Genomic DNA, 7,675 nt, shown 5'->3' on the forward strand with positions numbered 1-7,675 from the left:
AGAGGGACACCTTTGCCTCATCCAAACATGTTCCAGCATGGCGGCTCAGGGGCTAAGATTGCTCCATTAGCATTATGTCTGAATGCAAGCAGTATGGCGCTAGGTTTAATATTAGAATGCCTTTTTATTTTGAGGAACAAAAGGAAGGGAGGCTGGTCTTGCCAAACATCTTAGCACAAAGAATTTCTCCTCTTTTTCCGACCAGTGATTTGCTAGTGGCCTCGGCAGTCGAGTAATTGGAACGCCTGAATCATTGGCTGGCAAGTGACTGTAATAATGGCGGGTGGGGTTATGCTAAGAGACGCTCCTGATTACTGAGGGATGTTCCAGTCAACGGTTTGTTTTTAAACTAAATGACAAAGGGATTTGATCACACTACCTATCAATCAAGCAATTCAGCGGACAGATTTATACTGCTAAATTTGCATTTTCCCTCCCTCTCTCCTTAATCTGACTTTTATCTTTTGAGAATGGCGTTGGACGTATATGGTTATCCTGAAATGAATATTTTGTTTATGTATATGGATTCTTCAGATTGCCCACATTAGCGACTCTTAACCTTTAGACTGATCTATAAACATGTAAGAATAAATGTCAGCATTCATTTGTCATCTTGCAGTAAACTGTCAGGACTCGTTTCTCAGCTCGAATGGAGTATCTGCTTAAGGATTTGTGCTGGGCTTCATAATAAAAGCAGATAAACATCCACGCAACTCATCACGAAAACTCGATACCAACCGTATACACCCTATTAGCACCTTAATGCACATTTCAGGTTACATCTCGCAGAAATCAAATGGATTCAGTAGAACTTGTTGCTGGAAAATGTGCGCATGACTCACTCCAGAAATGGTAACAAGTAGTACATCATCAGGGAAAGAAAAACACGGGGGTCCCATAGTATACACTCAGCAATGGTAGGACAAGTTGCCACAATTTAAAAGCAACCATTTTGGTCATTCATTCGTTTTAAAAATGTATAGCCCACCCTTCACTGGTACTGATGCCAGCATAGAAACCAACATGGGAAGCTGACTTATTCCATTGGCCCATCTAGATTAGTATTGTTTACAGTGACTGGCAGCTCCTCTCCAGGATTTCAGGCAGAGATTTCTCCCAGGTATACCCAGAGATGCTAGGGATTGAAACTTGCACCTTTTGCATGCAGGTGCTGTGTGGCTGAGCTGCAGCCCAAGCATTCCAGAGTGGGTTACAAGGTAAAGGTAAAGGACCCCTGGACGGTTAAGTCCAGTCACAGGGGTTGCGGCGCTCATCTCGCTTTCAGGCCGAGGGAGCCGGCATTTGTCTGCAGACAGCTTTCCGGGTCATGTGGCCAGCATGACTAAACTGCTTCTGGTGCAATGGGACACCATGACGGAAACCAGAGCACTCGGAAACACCATTTACCTTCCCGCCACAGTGATACCTATTTATCTACTTGCACTGGTGTGCTTTCGAACTACTAGGTTGGCAGGAGCTGGGACCAAGCAATGGGAGCTCACCCCGTCGTGGGGATTTGAACCATTGACCTTCTGATCGCCAAGCCCAAGAGGCTCAGTGGTTTAGACCACAGTGCCACCCGCTGAGCTGCGGCCCTTAAGCATTCTAGAGTGGGTTACAGTATAAAAGAGATTATATATTTTTTAAAAAGAGCAAAACAAAAAAAAAATTAAATCCCTGCTGGTTGGTGGCCAGGGTCTGGATTGCTCCCTAACAAATGCCAGTGTGTTACGGTATTAGGCCTCATCTGGTCCCAATGGGTGTTCTAACTCCAGCCTGGCTCAGCAATCATCCGAACCCCTCTTCTGCCCTGGTTGCTGTGCCCAGCACAACTATAGATGTGGCTCTGCTGCCCTGTGAAGCCATGTCAGTCAGCAGGCTGGGTTTAGATTGCCTCCTAACATTGTACATACAGATGCACAAATATTAACACTGCACAGGCGTGTCTGCATATAGCATTGTTGTTGGCTTCCGTCAACATGGGGTGCATGTCTAGGTGTGAAGTCAAGCTGCTGCATTATCAGCGCCAAAGTGTCCTCCCCGGGGTGTAAGCCTGGACAGTGTGTAGGGAGGTCCTGGGTTGCCTGGATGACAAGACCTCATTGATGTAGTCCAAAGGAAAGTGGACATTTCTGCCATTTCCATCTAGACGCTGTTTACGAGGGCTGAATACTGGCTATGTCTGGGAAATTCATTTCAGATCATTGCAGAGTAATATAAATGAGTGATTCTTCATGGATCACTGCCTTGCCGTGGCAAAGGGGCTTGAATAACTCAGAGAAGCTATGAGCTATGCTGTACAGGGCTACCCAAGATGGACAGGTCATAGTGGAGAGTTTTGACCAAACGTGATCCACCTGGAGCAGGAACTGGCAAGCCACTCCATTATCCCTGCCAAGAAAACTCCATGGACAAAGACAACAGACATATGACAAAAGATGGAGGGCACAAGGAGAAGGGGACGACAGAGGACGAGATGGTTGGACAGTGTTCTTGAAGCTACTAACATGAGTTTGACCAAATTGCGGGAGGCAGTGGAAGACAGGAGTGCCTGGCGTGCTCTGGTCCATGGGGTCACGAAGAGTCGGACACGACTAAACAACAAAGAAACGAGGAATGAAGGATGCCCCCTGAGCTCCAGAGATAGGAAAGTGTCAGAAGGGAGATGAGCCCTAGGGGATGTGTGTGGCCGGCTAGAAAGGGAATGTGTCAGGACCAAGACATCTAAAATGACACACATGAAGGGATGGGCAGACAGATTTCCAGTCCGCAATCACTGAACATGGCATCTCTTTCTAGGAAGAGGGGAAAGCTCTAGCCAAAGTTTTACAAAGAGCACAAATGGAGGGACTTTTTTTTTTACAATTAACTGAGTACCCTAGATCTTAATGTGGCACTCATGGTCTTGGGCAGATTAGTGTGAAATTTAATTTCTGCTAATCTGCCCAAGACCAGGGAAGCACAAAATATTCTCTGTGCAGTGTTTACCCACTTTTCCGAATATAGATATATGCATGAGTAACAAATCATGCAGTTTCAGGTTTACTAGAGTGAATATATATAGTCACATTAGGCATGGATTGAAACGCTTCTTTTTTTTTTGTGAAATAGTAACAAGACTTCGACCGTTAGCAGAAGAATATGTATATATATATATAACTTGATATTTTAAAAAAATTAATAGAAAATAAGTTTAGATACCCCCTCATGTAATGCCTGCCCTCAAGAGCTTATTTTAACTTGAGGTCTTAAGACAAATTCAGGAGAAAAAGGTTTATCTACACTGACTGGTAAATGGAATCTCCTTGGCCAGTGTTGGGTGACGACAGGGCTCAGTGGGCTTGTCTACCTTCCCATGTGATGTAGTGGCACTCATTTGAAGTGGCCAGAAGCCAAGCAACCACCAGTGATATAGGAGAGGCCTTTTTTGGGCCAGTGGGCACATTTGGAATATTGAAAATGTTCTGTGGGTGCCAGTCACAAAATGGCTGCCTTGAGGTGTGGGTGTGATATAACACAAAATGGCTGACACATGAAAAGTAGCAGAAGTAAAAAGCAGAGGAGGCGTTATTTTAAATAAACTAAACAAATAAACAGTCACTGACACAAAACTGTTTACTGCAACTCAGGGCAGTATGGGGTGAAACATACTCCTTCAGGTACCTGAAATCTAAAACATCCAAGAACCAGCTTGAAAAGGGGGCATAGAGGGAGAGAAAGTACTGTTTCTGCTGAACCTCTGCCACATATGAAAGAGCAGAAAAGGAGACAGGAACACAAAAGGTGTGGGGACATGCCCCCCCCATCAATACAGAACAGATAAGAGAATAGGTGCCCAATTCTGACATCGAATTAAATATAGGCATGTTTAGGAGTGTATTCTCAGCTGAAGCTGGACATTGGTGTTCCTTTTACTAAAAAGGGTGCAATGCTAGCTTGCAAGAAAAAATAAAGTTTCATTATGCAAGCAGGGTCTTAATCCATCAGTGAATCAGTAACTGTTTCTTGAATGAAATTCTGAGTTACTACAGCAAAACATTAGTTGTTTGTGCTTAATTCAATTGCAAGCAGTTTGTTCACCAGTAAAATAAAAAGCATTGAACGGCTGAGACAGTGATAAAAGGATACATGGGTCCAGGGACGGTTAGCAGCGATGTTGGCAATAGCGGTCCATGTAGAAACAGGGGCTGCCTAGTTGCTTCCAAGAATATTATGGGCTAGATTGATGTTTAGAGCCAAAGCTGGGCTTGAGTGCTTTTCCATTAAGTGCCTGGCAGTTCTCTACCTTGACTTTCCTATCCAGGAACAATTTGCCCCCCAATTCTCTCCTTCAGTATAGTCAAGCAAAGTGTCGTGAAAGCTTTCTGAATGGCAGCGGAGATGTTCTATGTGAATAAACAGGTGTCCCCACACCCACTCCAGATTTCCGAACAATGTGGATATTTCCAGGAAGGCATGATCCAAATTGGCCCACTGAAAACATGGTGGGATTTTATTTAGCAGCTACTAAACTGTTATGGGGTCCCATCCTAAAACCACGTTCCAACTGGTTGGCGTTGCTTCAGATAAAGAATTCAGCCTGCTTGGATTGAAAGCAGGGCCCTTGCTTCATGTTGGACCTTATAGGTAGAAAACCAGCTCCGCTCATTCATAGGTAATCCACAGAGCCGAGCTGTGACTTGAGACAATCACGGCGATGGGATAATAACATTGTTTGCATTCAGACTGTGTCAAATGCAGATTTCAGTTCTGGCTGCTACAGCAGTAGTTGTGGCTGAATTAAGAGTCCACACCCCACATCCGTTAATCATGTACGGCCAGTTGACAAGCTGTCAGTTGCTTTTAAAATTATGTCCATTTTCTGGTAGTACTTTCATGTAAAACTAGCAGTCACTGCTTCTGCAGGTTGGCAATGCTAGGGCAAAGCCGATAAAGGTATATATTTATAGGGTGGCCTGTCTGATCTTAAAGTTTCAAGGTGGGGAGGGATTTGCTGAAATAATAATCTGAAGCGGAATACAAAAAAGGGAGGTGTGAGGAAGTCAAAGAAACAAGCAAACGAAAGTATGACTATGGATGTTTTAATTTGTTTTTATGTATTGTTTATTGTTGGATTTTTTTTTCTTTTTTGTGTTTTTATTTGTTGTTATTGTTTGTATTTTATCTTTTAAAACCTAATAAATATTACTTTAAAAAAAAAAGTTTCAAGGTGGGTACCATACTTAGGGTTGCATGCATCATTACACCAGTGCAGGGGCTGCCAACCTTTTTGGTTGTTTGATTGTTTGATTATTTGATTGTTGTTAGCTGCCCTGAGCCTGGCTTCGGCTGGGGAGGGTGGGATATAAATAAAATTTATTATTATTATTATTATTATTATTGGATCACCGGGAACATTTTGAATTTTGACAAAGTGCTGTGGACATCAGTCAAAAAACATCTGCCATGGGAGCATGGCATAACACTACATGTGATTTCATGAGAATGTTTTAATGTTTGTTATGTATTATGTTACCATACTTTTTTTTTTTGTAAACCACCCTCTGACCAGGTGTAGCTATAAAAGTATGTACCCTGGGAATGTTGTATAACCTGGTCAAAGTCAGTGCAAATTTTGGCTCTATGAATTTTGCAGAAACCAACCTAGTTTGCGCATGGTCTCTAGTTCTATATCCAAAGAAGATGAAGTAGAAATCCAGGTTTATTAGGTAATAGGGCACATTTTGATTTAAGCATGCTTTCTGGGACACATCTGCACCATGCACTTAAAGCACATTCCCAAAGGGTCGTCGTTTACCTCTCAAACAGCTATAATTCCCAGCACCCTTAACACACTACAGTTCCCAAGATTCGGTGTGTGGGGGGGAAGCCTTGTGGTTTATATATATGGTGTGGTATGGATGTGAACAGACAGAGCTAGAAAGTGCAATGTTTGGTCAAACAAACTGTAGGTTTTTTGGGTGCCTTTCCCACAAGATGACTCCTAAACATAAATGAAATGACATTCAAAAAAGTGAAACCTCCGCGGTATAAGCAAATTGTAAAAGCTTTTTCTAAAATCTTGCCCTCTGTCGCTGAAGGGATACGGGGATTCCTGGTGCCGCAACCTATTATTATACACAGGCATTGGGGAACGGTCCCCAAGCACAGCATGCAACTAATCTATGAACTGCACATAATTTATAGTCAGAGGGAAAGCTATGGTCAATTTCCTTTGCCCATCAAACCTTCCCCCCTCCCTGTGAGTTTCTACTTAGGGAAAACTCAGTTGGCGTGAGAAGTCCGCTGTATGATATGTGAAGGTTTAATTTGATATGAAGAAACCCAAAATGCATAAAAAGGAGATGGCCATTAATATTACACATATTAGTGAATACTTACTCTACTGATAAATTGCTCTGTCAAGGCTGACTTCTGTGCAGGACTGAAAAGCTTGAAACTTTAAGGCTCAACCAGGGACAGCAATTGCCACAGCAGAGACTCTGGTGACTGACTTGGGTGATTAAAGGTGCTCTTCTTTCTTTCCCTCCTTCTAATTCTTCATGTGGTATTTGTTTGCAGAATTTAGGGTCCACTGATGCATTGCAGAGCCCATAAAGAACAGAAGTAGGCAGTGCACTGCCCTGTAGATGCAACCTCTCATGCGCCCCTAAGCATTGGCCATGCTGACTGGGACTGATGGGAGATGAGTCCAGCAACTTCTGGTGGAAGCACCGCACTGGACAAATGGGAACAGAATGAGAGAAAGGTGGCCGGTGTCATATTTTATATGCTGTTTGGTTATATTTTGGGGGTTGGCATTTTAAGAGCCAAGATTTGCACAGTTCAAATGCTACACGGTTCCTGAAATCCCTTCTTTAAATAGTTTAAAAATCCAGCCTGATATCTGTACTTAAAAGCCTATTAGAAGAGCAAAATGGGAGTGGACCTTTATGAAGGGAGTTCCACAAAGACGGGGTTACCACTGAAAAGGCCCTGCGTCATGTACCAGACGTTCTGACTGGCCGTGGTGGTGAGCCTGTGAGCGACAGCTCTGCACCAGATTATTTGGTCAAGCGGGTTGATGCAAGTAATCCTTCAAGTAACCTGGCCCCAAACTGTTTAAGGCTTTAAAAGTAGCACTAGCACTTTGTAGAAAAGCACCAGCAACCAGTGTAGCTGCTATAGAATAGCTATTATATGCCTAGATGCCACTGCTCTCACAAGCAACTCCGGACGGGACTGAAATTCAATTCAAGTTTTAAAGGCAAACCTGCCTACTTTTCAATGCGTAAACTGAAACACAAGATGTCCTTCAAAGTTCCACCTTCTCCAAATTTTGTGACGCAGTTCTGCAGCCTCATGAAATGCATATACAATTGCTTATACAAATGGCATATACCAGCCTCTACAGGAGGCTAGTAAAAATAAAATAAAATGCATACTGATGGTTTCCATTAGCTTATTGACAAGGCTCAGCAATACCATTTTGTACAGATGTTCTTCAGGAAAGGGAGAAAGACTTCAGTCATTTTAATTCTTATTTCCAAGGGCCCAACAGCTTGATCACATGTTGAGTATGTCATCTTATTCAATCATGAAACTCTACCTCTCAGCCTAGTCTACAACACAGGGTTGTTGTGAGGATAAAATGGGGGTGGGGACCATGTACACACCCTTGAGTTATTGGGGGGGG

Source organism: Podarcis filfolensis (assembly GCF_964270895.1).
Source record: "Podarcis filfolensis genome assembly, chromosome: 7".
NCBI classification, from domain to species: domain Eukaryota; kingdom Metazoa; phylum Chordata; class Lepidosauria; order Squamata; family Lacertidae; genus Podarcis; species Podarcis filfolensis.